This window comes from Typopeltis vanoorti, chromosome 15 (genome assembly GCF_054136105.1).
Source record: "Typopeltis vanoorti isolate ZY-2024b chromosome 15, IOZ_Tvanoo_1.0, whole genome shotgun sequence".
Lineage (NCBI taxonomy): Eukaryota > Metazoa > Arthropoda > Arachnida > Uropygi > Thelyphonidae > Typopeltis > Typopeltis vanoorti.
In genome coordinates this window covers 100,159,600-100,173,242 of record NC_143563.1, presented here as the reverse complement: position 1 = coordinate 100,173,242, position 13,643 = coordinate 100,159,600, and the positions used below count along the sequence as shown (strand labels likewise).

The following is a 13,643-nucleotide window of genomic DNA, read 5'->3' as shown; positions in this document are numbered from 1 at the left end:
CGTGGAAGAGAGAAATGCTGCATTTACGCCAAAGCTGCATCATTCATTTTAAATAATGTGTGTGTTTGTGTGATGAAAAATTCAAACAAATCAGATGCCGTACATTATTATAATTTGATGTTAAAAATCCTAGAAAATAAAGTACACACAGCACATACTGACTGGAGTTTCAATTCTGTTATCTTTAATTTTATTTTAAAAGATAGAAGTTAAATGATTACCTTAATTTCCCCTTACGTGTTGGGCTAAATGGCCTCCCGGCTTACCTTAACTTTTGTACCTAAATAGAAACCGTTTAAACATTTGATGCTAATGAAGTCAGCTGCAAGAAATAAAATTCTGAAAGCGATATTATATACCGTAAATTCCCTAATGATAGTCGTCATGCAGGAAGCCAATTAAAATAATCGCTTCACACTATTCAGAGTGATCCAATTAATTAACTGTGAACAATTGGATAAAAACCATTGTGCGTGCAAATGTGCTTATATTAGACGGGCGACAGCGAGATAACGAACTGGAATTTAGACAACGAGTCCGTAATGTAGGTATGTTTTTAAGAAGAGTTAATGGGGAAAAAGTGTTAGTAAAGCTGATAAAAGAAAGCCAGTAAAATAAAAACGCTCAGAAAATATAAAAATTATTATTTTTTTAAATCTTAATTTAGTAACTGGTTTAATGATGAAAATGATTACAGAAGGAATGTAGCCAACGTGGAAACAATATTATCACTATGATTCTCTTAAATCTTTTTTTTAAAGTATTTTTAAAACAGTGACAGCTTGTGTTTTCAGTTGGTCTGAAAGCAATGATTAAACAGTCGCAAATTAACTGACTTTAACCATTCTTTTTCAATTAAGTCTAAGGAGATCATTTGTATTTTTTATTTATTTTTTTAGTTTTACTTCCTTTTGTGAGACAACTTAGAATAATCCCAGCTAATTTCTTTATTTCTGATGAGTATTGGCTGTATTTTAAGGAGTTTTTGAGAAGTGAAAACGCAAGAGCATCCTTTTGAATACTGATGGGTTTTTAAAAGGTTGTTAAAAGAAATTCAGAGAGTGTCTGAATTCTCAGGTATGGTCAAGTGACATGAATTCTTTTTTTGTGAGCAATGAAGTTGAGGCGGGAATTGATTAGGTATTGAAGGAGTTCTCAGACATATTCTTGGGGGTCTTATTCGTTTGTGCTTTATAAGGAGTGCACGGTGTTCTCAGCAAATCAGTACATATGATTTGCAGCGGTTACGCTAACTGAGATACAGAAAGAAGAGAAGAATGAGTAGATATGTCCCTTAGGTATTGTGGTGAATTGTGTTTCTCATTCTAAAGGGATTTGCAACAGATATTTCCAGCCAAACGAACGCACTAGAGAGGATTGGATGCATCTCATTATCGGTTTTTCTTTTTTCACATCTGAAGGTACTTCTGAAATTAACCCCTTCACCAAGAACTCCCGGTACAACATCTTTAATGAAGAACTTCCCAAAATTACTTGCTTTTCTTCAACAAATAACCCGCGACTGTTTAATGATACATTTTTGTTGCTTGTTACTAAAAATTCTTTAAAAAAATGATTTGCCAGTAATCATAACTAGAAAAATTCATTTATAATCAAAATTAAATTATGGATTTGAAAACTAAAGTATTACAAACATACCCATTTATAACTTATGATACACTTGCCCTAATGAACTCACCGTATAGCTATTCTATAACCTTTAATGGTTAAAACATATATTGGAAAGGATAACGAACGGACTGTAATCGCCTCTAGAACTGATATAAAACCTACTCGATTCTGACATTATCGTTCTTGTCGGAGAAAAAAGTTCGACAACAACAAGGGCAGCATCGTATTTATCTTCATAATGAAAACGAATGACTGCTGGGAAGTTTCGTGTCTTGAATCTGTGCTGATGGGAAGAGTTAGACTTTTAAAGAATTACCCGAAAACATGAAGAGTGTGTACTTTTCATTAAGCTGAGACATTGACAACTCGATAGAGACTAACATGAACCTCACTAATAGGGTACATCTACGATGATGACGCTGTATCAGTTTCTCAATAGACGCCAAACATCTATCCTCATTAACAGTTCCATCTCGGCTGGGCTTTCATTACAAGCAGGTACCTGGAAAGTTTTATGTCCGTTACACACAGTTTAATTAATTAGTTTAAGGACTTACCTTAGACAAGGACGTGCGCATTCTTTTTATCAAAAGAAATCCTAACTGCGTTCTCTGATAAGTGGAAGTGGTGCCTTTATGTTACTTATATCAGAGATACGTAATTAAACACTTTCAGTTGGCGAACTGAAACAAAACAGCGCTGCAAGTTTGGTGTACTAATTTATTTCTGAAAACACTTTATCCGGATAGTTGGAAAACTTTTCGAAATCAATACTTACAATAAAATGATCAGGAAAGTTTTATTCCTTATTGTAATGTCAATATTTACTTCTACAAGGAGCAATTAGGATCATCTACAACCTTAAGACTTTCATGCATTGGGATTTAAGCACCTTTTAAGGCGCTTTGAAATTTTTAATAAAATTCGTTATTTAAAACTTCCCTTTCTGGCATTTTCAGGATAAACTTAATTTCCGACCTCCAGATCGTTTTGTTGAAAATTTGATTTCTTTTATATGTGCATGTATCATATATCCAATAATGCAATCAAGAAAGAATGCTTTTATTAATGGCATGGGTATATATTGTTCATGGAGCCAGAACAGGTTTACTAAATAAGAGATAATTATTTTTACGTTAGCGCCTCTATAGAGTAAGTCATCGCGAGAAGTCCACTCGACATAGCATCAGCTTATTCACATTTCCTGTTGTTTTTGATTAACCTTTAGGGATCATCCATTACCCTCAAATAATGCCGATCGTACTTCTCCTTAAATTCATTCGCCAATGTTGCACTCATTCTATGCTACACAGCATTTTTTACTGAAAAAATTCAAGTGGTCGAATTTTTTGAAATTTTTTGTTTTCTGATAGTGTAACTCGCCGACAATCTAGAAAAAGTGGCATCCTGATATCGAAATAGGTAAAATAATGAAAAAAAAACCCCGGAATTCCACTTCTTCAGAGTGTAAAGAATTGTTTCATAGGTTTCTTTGATTGTAAAGCACACAGGTTAAACATACTTTTCTTCCTGAAGGTGAGCAGAAAGAGTCATCTGTGCGTATTATGGGAATAACTGTAAACAAACAAATGGTGAGGTTTTTACAGTGGCGCCGCAATTTTGTTATAATAGGCATTGCAACATGCAAATTCTGAGTATCCTAACAGGTCTGCAAATCACTCATACCTATAAAAATAAGTGTAGCAGCCACATCTTCAGTAACCTCAGGATAACAAGTCACCATTTAGATGATAACTTGAGATGGCGAGCTGAAGGACAATTTCAAGGCTGTCAGACGAAGGTGGCTCGTTTCTTAATGTGTCTTGAAGTGTCATCATTTTAGATGCAGTTTCAGGAACCCTTACAAGAAGAGTTGGCCAATATCTCTCTCGAGGACTACGTCCACCAGAACAGACCACTGTATGGCTCTAACAGTAAGCGGGAACTCTGCCATGTCGTGTCGTTAACTGTATTTTGAGATTGCTACATCCACAGATGAAAACATTTCCAAACGCACTCTGTAAAGGAGGCTTAATTCAAGGTTTCTGTGAAAGGAAACCAGTAGTTTGTATCCCGTTAAGCACAAACCACTGCAGAGATCCTCAAAAATGGTGCCATGTAAGGACTTAAATACCTAACAAACGAGCTATAAGGATTCTCAAAGTTGTTTGTTCTGGAGGGAATGCGGTACCACCCCTCCGACATCAGAGAAAGGCAGTGTTCTCTTGTGTGGCCGAATTAACAGCCGCACCCAACTTCATGTTTTTAATAGGGATATTATCTAATTGAAAACAGGACCTCGAACTCTATGTGGAACTTTGTAGAGGTGCATTTGGACCGAATTATGGAAAATGTTATGAAAAAGCTTTGTCTCAAAAACAAATATGGAGCTGTTTTCGGTCACTTAATTTAAGACCCCGTATATTATCTTCTGTTATTAGTTAAAAACGAGTTGGGATTAAATGTTACTGGGACAGTTCTTAAAGGACTGTCCCAGTGACGTTTAACTTCTTATTAGGTCCTGTTAATTCTAATAAGTTCTAATAAGTCCCAAAGTCGTTACTTTCAAGTGACAGACATTTCTAGAGCTTTTAATGAAAATTGATGCTTATTTGGAAGACTCTCAGTTTCGTTCCTTCCCTGCTTCAGGAACTGAATAATAAATAACTACTATTTGCTTCATTTTCTACGGGTTTGAAAGTTTTCATAGAGTTAATTCTAAATTATTACTTAATTTTATTTTTTTAGAGAAAATAAATAATAGAATAGTGTTGTGTTTTGAAGTAGGTGCTTCTAAAACCGGACTATTTCTTTGAAATCTGACTTTCAGCTACTACCTTCTTTTTCCAAGTGTCGTTCAGCTGTTTCTTATAACATTGATAGTCCTTGAGGAAATCAACTTAATTTAGACAAAGAAAAATACTAAACAATTCCACGCTGTTTATGAAAACGATAAAAAAGAGGCTGCAAAAACACAGTGAATTCTACACAGTGAATTCCTTAAATCGTCACAAGTCAAGATTCAATGATGAACACTTCCTTCCTATATAATTCCGTTAGTTTTTTTTTTTTTTTTTGAAACTATCGGAAATGATAAAATGTAAAATAATTATTCCACCCTTCCTTGATATTCAGAATCAATATTAAAATTTGTCATTTCAAACAGCAAAATTATATTTACAATATATATATTCGCTAAAAGGGCGTTATGTTATATTCTAATGATGACAAACGGTGCTACAAAACCTACTTTCCTATGAATTATCTGCAATCATTTCCTTAGCTGTTCATTGTGCAGAAATGAACCATTTCCTAAATGCAATTGATTTCGAACTGTGGGCACAAAGTAATGATTAATGTTGTCTATTTTCGATCACAACCTTCACACTTGCTCGATTTTCCATCCACTTATTTCAATATTAAAGCACTTGCCCTTAATATCATAGGATAGAAATTTAAAGTCGTAATTTTTTAAAATGTGGGATGTTTTACATTTCGTGTGATTTGCAGTATAATCGTGTGCTGTCAAAATACTGTAAGAACATCTTGCTAAAGGGAATTAGGTCAACATTGTATTATGAAAAGTATATGGTCACAAGAATTCTTTTACAAAAAGGGGCGTCTCTTTAAAAACGTAGAAGCCACTACCATAATGAATCAAAAGAATAATTCCTAATGGAAGTTTTCCACCAACTAATGTGCCTTTTGAAGAAATTTTGGAAGCATGGCCTCAAGAGACACCTCTTTCTTTTCTGATGGATCCATTACATTTGGCAGTGTTGAGTATAGCCTAAAACGATATCTTCTCTTCCTTTGTCCTTTAAGGTAATCTATACAACACTAATACGCTTGGGATGCTATTATAAAATGGTAAACGTCAGAGGAAAAAAAAAACAATCACGTACAGAAAGCATAGAATAAAGCAGTAATATAATAAAAAAGTTTTTAATTGTTAATATAAAAAACGTCAAGTTGAACGCATAACTTGAAAGCGTTGACATGAATTTAATCATCGGTTAACTACTCGGAAAGTTTCACTTCGGGATCATTTCTGATTCAATTTCAATTGAGTTACCACATAAGCAAAAAGAATTTTATATATCATTAAGATCTGTGATTCCTAACATATCCTGAAATTCAGTCCTACACTTTCGAACAGCTTCCAAGAGTAGATTGTGATTCCAAATCTCACTTTTTCGCAGTAATTTGCTTTCATTATTAAGCGTTTGTTTCAAAACAAAGAAATACTGTAACCTGCACTTTGTTCTGCTATAGATGTTTTTAAGAAACACAGGTCAATTGTATGGTTACCAAATATTTCTATGCAACTGAAGAAATATTGACAAATGATCTGTCGGCTTTATGGCAGTTCTATAAAAAATGGAGATTAACACCAAATTCTGGTAAAAACCGAATGTTCTTGCTTTCACCTGAACAATAGCCTTGTAAATCAAAAACCAGAGATATATGCTGATGGAATATTAATTTCGTTCAATCCGATATCTAAATATCTGGGAATAACTTTGGATAGAACTCTGGCATATAAACAGCATATGATTAATATCGCTGCTGAAATTCGCACCAGAAATAATATAGTTCAGAAGCTTTGTGGTACTATATGGGACTCAAGTGCCACAACTCTGCACAGAGTATGGTGCAGAGTTGTGGCACTTGACAGTACAGTGCAGCAGAGTACGGTGCTCCTGTCTGGCTCAACAGTTACCATGTCAATAAACTAGATACTCAACTGAACTCTACTCTGCGTTTAATAACAAGTTGCATTAGGAGTACACCCTTGCAATGGCTCCCCACTTTGAGCCATATTGCTCCTCCGGAACTGCGATGACAGGAAGCCTTGCTTCATGAATATTAAAGATTTTTAAATAACCAAAATTTCCTGATACATGAATTTATTCCAGATGCTTTATCCAATAGACTAAAATCCAGAAGACCTGCCATAAAAACCGTAATCTTAGCCAGAATGACAGTATGGTGAGTAGGTGGGATGTATTGTGGTCCCAAGCAGTATCACCTGAGGTTCGCAATCACATAAACATCTTCCAAAAACTATCTGGATTTGACCTACCCAGGAATATATGGATGACGGCTAACAGGATTCGTACAGGCCATGGTGTATGTGGAGACTTACTTTCAAAGTGGGGTAAGATACCAAATCCCCACTGTCCCTGTGGAGCCGAGACCCAAACCATTTACCATATAGTACAGGAATGCGAGCTGACAGCATATCCAGGTGATTTTAAGGATATCTTTGAGCTATCCCCCAGAGGCGATCAACTGGATCAGAAACCTAAATGTTAAAGTATGACTAATCTTCTTTCTTATGGTTGTCATAAATTTCATATTTGTATTTGCCTGAATGTAGACTTTTTTTTTTAATCATATATGTGTATCTTATCTATACTCATGTGTATTATATCTTATTGTCTTTTAACCATGTATACAAGCCATACGATAAATAAATAAATGTATATGCAGGAACCATCGTAGAACCAACGAGTAGAAGAAATCGCCGTATCTTTAACTAAGAATTGACAGGGTGGTGCGTATCGTGGTCAGATGGTGGAAAGGAAAAAATGGAAATCGCTGGTTGCAAAAAGAGGAATGTTCAGCTGACATTGAGTTTGCTTTGTACATCAGCATATCATCATGAACAGGTGCGGTGAGTGTTCTGTATGTGTTTCTTCGGTTGAGGAATTAGTGTTGAATACTTGAAGAGCGTCTTGTGTTTCTTGCCTGATCATGTCATGATCAGGCAAGAAACAAGACGCTCTTCAAATATTCAACACTAATTCTTCAAACGATGTATTGCATTCTTTCTGCATTTATGAAATACCCTTATGCAATTTTTTATATTTTCTCTACCATATATGCAGAAAATATAAATTTTCACGATTGTCTTACTTTCATTATGGAACAGTAGCAATCGGACCATATTACCTACTATCACTAGTCCTTTATCGAAGCTGTTGACGGCGCGTCAACAGCTTCGATAAAGGAGTGGTAACGACACCAACATTTGGTTGGAAAGACAGAATCAAATCCCCTCTGGTACGAGCGAATAATTTATAAGGATGAAGTTGAGCTAGCCAGAGATAAGCCAGAATTCTCTTTGCGACCTTGTAATTTCATCTCCAAAATCTTCACTAACTAATATCTTAAACAGTGATCGCCTTTCCATTGAATGAGAATATGCTAATGAAATCCAGTGCTGTCAGAAGACCTAGTCCTGTCTTATCTCTCCTAAGAAAGATCCTACTTTATTCCATCCAACACACACACTTTTGATAATATTCACTCTAATCCCCAGTCAATATAAGATTTTTTTTTTCTTGGAGTGACTGACACCTTTAGCTCTGCTAATCATCTTTATTGAAATTTGTTGAGCCGTTTCAATTTTACAAATGTCGATGAATGCTTATAATATTATCTACAACCAGCCTAAATGGTTCTATGCATAAATAAACATAATAAAGCATTTTAATAAGTTGTAACTTTGTATTGTTTACAAGTTTGGTCTCTTCTATTGTATATAAAAACGTTATAATGCTATCGTTAATACTCTGACAAAACATTATTTAACATGGACAACGCATTTGTCTCTCTCTATTGGAAAATCATTATAGATTAGAATCCCTTTCTAGGTGATTTGTATTGCCAGATGAAACACACATTAATAACGTGCCTAAGCTTCCACGAGTAGATTGTTAATTTAGGTAATTAATTAATTTAGTCTACAACTCGCCTCATGAGAATTGTCAAACTGCTATGAATTGATAGCCTTCTAGTTTAAAGCAAAAACATTAAATTATGACTTTTCTGTTGTTCATGGAAAGTGAAAGGTACTCTATATGCTAATATAAGAAATTAAAAAATCTCTTGCTTTATTACAGATTTATCATAAAATTAAAAAAATAGTCGCTGAGCTGTGAATAAAAATTGTCTATTTTATTTAATAAGAAGACGTCTTTTCGATATTTTTATCATTATTCAAACTTTGGCATTTCTATTTACATCTTCTTAAATAACCAAAGGAATTCAAGTCTTCGAGAAAGATATTACTCTATATTTTATGAGGATATCACCGGAGGTTGTCACAGTTATATGAATAAGATATATGGAGTGATAGGCATTCAGTGCTGCGATTTTAAATTGGATCCCGCATGACAAATACGTTTATGTGTTCCTAAATTATTGGTCGTCGGATACTTTATTCGAATGGTATATAAAAGAAAATTGGAAGGAGTCAGTTCTTCCTCTTTTTAGTGATCTGTGGATGGTATAATAAATTGTTTTTATTCGGATAGAGAATTCAGTGGCAAAACTGAGTTGACAGACAACAGTGACATACGGCCTTCCTGTTTTACTGTTGACATTCCCATTGATCAATCCATTCTTGAATGTCTAGCTACTGCTGCTTCTTTGAAAGCTGAATAGTTATTTATTTTCAGTGTGTGCATTTCCATCTCACCCCGATACTACTGGGATCACATGCACGATTTTTTGCTGAAAGAAAGAATTCTTATATACGATATATCGCGAACATCAGTAAATATTTTGAAAAGTCATCATTATCGGAGTACTATGTAAAGAGGAACTGGAATTTTATATTTCGTATTATTGCGTGCAGAGATATTTAGTTAAGTTTAGCGAATAAAAAACGAGAAGTTAGACCCAACTCTGTTATAACAAACACAGATGTAACCGAAATAATTTTATAATTCAGGATGAATAAATGCAAAGAGTAAATCTATATGCATGTAATTTAATTATTGCATGCAGTTAAGGAATAATTATTTCCAAGCAACTGAAAATAGGCGAAGAAAAGTTATCGAAAGGTTTAATAGGAAATATGAAACTTAACGATAATAACAGAAGATCACTGATTGCTCTCTTAAGAAAAAAATCTTTGGTTTCTTAGTGTATGGTGACTGGCATAATGGAAATACACTCTTGTACGATTTTAGCATCCCTCTAAAATTAACCGCTTAATCCAAGACAGCTATGAGGGAGGATGGGGGAGATACTTTATGGAATTTCCACAACTATATTTCCTTCATCACGTGAGCGATATAATTTTACACTAACTTATCACACTGACTTAGGTATTCATTATCTATTCCGGAAGCTCATTTCAAGGTATATTTAAAGAAACTTGCCTGGCATTTTGGCATATTCTCAGTTAAACAAATCTCTTTTATAGCGCACTTTAAGGGACAGGTAGATTATTAGTAATCCTCGCTGGCATTTTGTTTTTCGGTCGTGCACCTCCCCGTTTAATTAACGAACCTCCGTTTTCGCATTTCATTGTCGTCATTCTTCATTATTAGCTGTACAAGTTAATGAAAACGTGATCTTTATACCCATATCGGAACAAATTTTAAGCATTTATGTGACAACAAAATTATAAAAGCAGAACGGGAGTTGAAGTAACATGACCGAAATGATTTACAAATATGAGAAAAAAAAATCATAATGTCACCAGTCGCATACCAAAATGCTTGACTGGAGAAGGTATTCTGCAGCCATGAGTTTAATTAAACGAGAGATGTTTGTGTCAAATGCAAAATTTATAAGCAGAACAGAGAAAGATAGCTTAATAACATAATGGCTTTTAAGTGACAACAGACAGTTAAAAAGTGACGATGAGTTTTGATTGTTGACGTAGAAGCTTCATAAGCGTGATTAGGTATGCAGCACGTGCGGGTAATTTCACAGTAGATATTACCAAATACTCGCGCAATTTTATTTGAATGATTTCAGATGTGCGTGCTCTAATAATTAACTAATTATTTTATGCATAGCCATTATAATGCTGCAAAGTAACGAACTAAGATATTTGTTATAATTTTATGTTAGACTTTTTGTTATTTCCAACCTATTTCGGGTGAATGCAGACTATTTTGAACATATGGCTCATTATCTTCCGATTTAGCATTCTAAAATCTTTTAGGATTGATCATTTACTAAGGGTAGCTATTACCAAATACTATCTTTCCACCTTTCACTTTTTCCAAGATCATTCCTTTTTCTGCTTCGGTTAATAGAGTCCGTCGTTTGTTTCCTGAACGGCGAATAAAAAGAAAACAGCAAAGGTGTAGTCAATGCATTCGTACAAAACCAGTTTAGAGAGTCATGTTTATCTTTTTTGTGTGTGGTCCATTCACACAGTTCACTCCGTAGATTGGACACACGGCTATAGCCAGAGCGTCAGCACTGGAAGACAAATGCAATTTCTTTCTCACTAATTGAAACGGATGGGAATTTAGAAGTTTCTATGTCGTGTACTAGACCGTATTAGATTGGTACCGCTGCTGCTCAGATAGACGGAGATAAGCGCGACCTTTCTCAATTGCTATTCGATAATGGGAAGGGTTTGGAGTCCTTAATACACAACGACAACATTTCTTTGCTCTTTGTAAGGATTAGGTGTACTATAAAGAAACTTTGCGAATTCTTTTAAGACAGTCGTCAGCTAAGGTTTAGAGCACTGATACATATTTATTTTTAAAAACAAAAGCGAAATCCGCTTTGCTGTTGCTAAATTATTGGAGTTCGTATTTATTCGTATGATTTAATAATCACACTATTAGAACTGCCATAGCATATAGTTGCAATGTAATAACTGGAATATCTTAGCGATATACAGTAAGAATTATTTTACCCTAATTATAAATTGCAACTGAGTATCCAAACTGGTTTTTGACCAGAGATCACAGTTGCGCCTATTGGAATGCGATCCTCTCTCTCTCTCTGGACAGGCAAACCCATTCCTGAAGCTCACTTTTCGAAATATAGTTCTCCCGTCAAAATAATTATCTTTTCAATAAACATAATTAATAATCAAACATACATTTTGTAAAATAATATAGCTGTAGTATATGCATTGGTTGATATACTAGAAAGTTAACGTCTTTGCATTTCGGTAACAACTGTAAAAATAATGTTAAAAACACCATTTGCTTTTATTCTGTAATGTTTGCTACAGTCTGCTGCTTATTACTAGTTCCTGGCGGTTAGACTATTCTGTCACCACCCAGTCCGTTTTATTCACCTAATTAACTGAGTTTATTTGTTACACTTTTATAACCAATGAAATATGTTATACTTACACAAGCAGTCATTCCTTAACCGATATTAACTTAGCTTAACTTCTCTTGTTCCTTCCATATGGAGGAATGTACATTATATTTGTATAATAGCCGTAGCGAATTATAACAAGCATTCTTAGCTTTTACTCTGAGTGCTTGCATTTAAAAATACACGCATTTATATCGTTTATGAAATATGACTCGATTTTTTGGCCTTTTCCAAACTGCCATTTCACTGTAAGTAAAGTTAAGTGTTGAAAGGTCAGGGTTACAAGACACAAAATGTGAAAATAATGCATAATTACTTTACTTTTCCTTGTCCGTATTTATACCAGTTACAAAGATGTTTTGAGACACATAATGAGACACATTACGATTGCCATGGTATCGCATGGAATGAGGCTTTATTTTTTAATTAATGAAATAAAACATTAAGTAAAGAGTAAGGAAATGTTTAAAACTATAGTACAGTAACGAAAACTTCATTAAAATAAAGTGGTCCATAAAAGTATGTAATGTTTATTGTTATTGCTTATTGTGGTATTAAGTACGTTTTGCAATTCGTAGGGAGAAAAAAAAGTGAGTTGGGGGGGGGTGCGAAGTAATAATTTTGAATCGCAAACCTCGTTCTAAATAAAATTTTATTAAACCATAGACAAAATACTTACTAGCACACGCTTTGAACTAAATTTTCTGTCAATAATGGAGAAATTTTTGCATTTTACAGGTTTCTAGAAAATATGTTTTTTTAACGCTTATGTGTCCTTCTCAGAGAGAGATGAAACCAGTTAGTCCACAGTTCAATTATCACTTGACACAAAATCATCATCATAATTACCATTTGTGGTGGTGTTCTTACTAGAATTCGGTTTTCGTCGGATAATTGCAACAAGTTTAATGTGAGTCCTCTACGAATAGCTATAAACCATCAGTAGCTTGAGTGTGGCACGTAACTAAGACCCAGTTAATAAACCATACTTTTGCCCTGAAGTTGTCAGAAGTAACAATTTCGGTGCCCTTGAAACTGATTCTGCTGATTTCACCAGTTTAATATCTCTTGTATATTAAACGTCTAACGTAAGTAGAATATTGTTGTTAGGAACTTATTGAATATATAAAGAATAAAAAAAGAACATTTGAATAGCACAGTTCTTAAAGTACTCGGAACACAACACTTTTTTATCCTTGCATTTATTGAATTAATGTAAATTACACTCATTGTAAATACACTTTAATCAGCAATGAAATTTCTGTAAAGAAATAAGTACCGTCTTCATGCATAGTAAATATTTCAGTTCAACAGATAATGATATTAAGATTTTCTTTTAGGCACTCTTGCAAGTATCAAATGATGTGATATTGATCAGTAACCGTTAAGTCATATACAAAATGTCACATTGATAGCTGGGAGATTAATTTCCAACAACAGTTATACATGATTCGATACATTCATAAGTATTCTTTGTATGCATTTATAACAATAGCAAGAGACATGGTTTAACAATTTGACTGATACCTTAAACGAGAAACCCAATTTAATGAGCCTTATTTGACACCAGCCCGATAATGAGATCCGCTTTTGTACATTTAAGAAATGTAATTCTCATTTACGTAGTTCATTATCATCTGAGATTTTAAAATATTTCATTCACAGAGCTAAATATTTTTCTAAGGATTTTGCTTTCAAAAGCTGAAATTAATTCTCCACCCTTGCCTTAAATATCCAGGTTTCATATCTGTAGGTAACAACTGGACAATTATCGATTTATAGTCTTCCAATGAATATCTTTTGAACTGAGTACATATGATATGAGAGCGAACAGAAGCCGGATTAACTTCTTATCTGCACTTCTACCATCTCGTTACTCCTAAATATTTAAATCGTTCCACTTTTTTTCTATT

At 34.1% G+C, this 13,643-nt stretch overlaps 1 long non-coding RNA gene across 1 annotated transcript in view; it reads left to right on the top strand.

Annotated features, from left to right (window-relative positions):
* Positions 1 to 13,643, top strand: part of LOC150099028 (uncharacterized) — a 111,010-nt gene that overhangs the window by 65,981 nt on the left and 31,386 nt on the right. Inside the window, exon 2 of the long non-coding RNA XR_016549545.1 lies at positions 7,129 to 7,307. This is a non-coding gene — a long non-coding RNA (uncharacterized LOC150099028). The remainder of the gene's footprint in view (positions 1 to 7,128; positions 7,308 to 13,643) is intronic.